This window comes from Mus pahari, chromosome 9 (assembly GCF_900095145.1).
Source record: "Mus pahari chromosome 9, PAHARI_EIJ_v1.1, whole genome shotgun sequence".
In the NCBI taxonomy this organism is placed as follows: domain Eukaryota; kingdom Metazoa; phylum Chordata; class Mammalia; order Rodentia; family Muridae; genus Mus; species Mus pahari.
The window spans coordinates 13,435,372-13,435,804 of NC_034598.1; positions in this window are offsets into that span (position 1 = coordinate 13,435,372).

The following is a 433-nucleotide window of genomic DNA, read 5'->3' on the forward strand; positions in this document are numbered from 1 at the left end:
AAGGGGGTCCTAAAACTCACAAGGGGAAACTCCCTGCTTCTCAAGATTATTCTCAAGATTTTAATCTAACTTTTATGGTCGGCCAGTTCCTGGAACAGGGTCACCAAACTGGCTAACCTACATTCTTGGTGCTAGGGGGTCTGAATTTTTCCTGGTCTTTTGCTAAGAAGGTCTGTGTTGTGAGATTCAAGGGTAAACTCTGTGGAAAATTAAAAAGCTAATTATGTATTTCTAACATACAGTAGCACAAAATATACAGTATTTTTCAAAAGTGAAGAATAGAGACATAGTGAGGAAATACTGAACCAAAGAAAGACTGAAACCCATCAGTGCAAACTCCAAATGCTGTACATTCCTGTCTCCTGTCAAATAGTTTATAGACAGCCCTTCAAATCACTTGCTGCTTAAGCTTTACTGTCTGCAATACACTTGT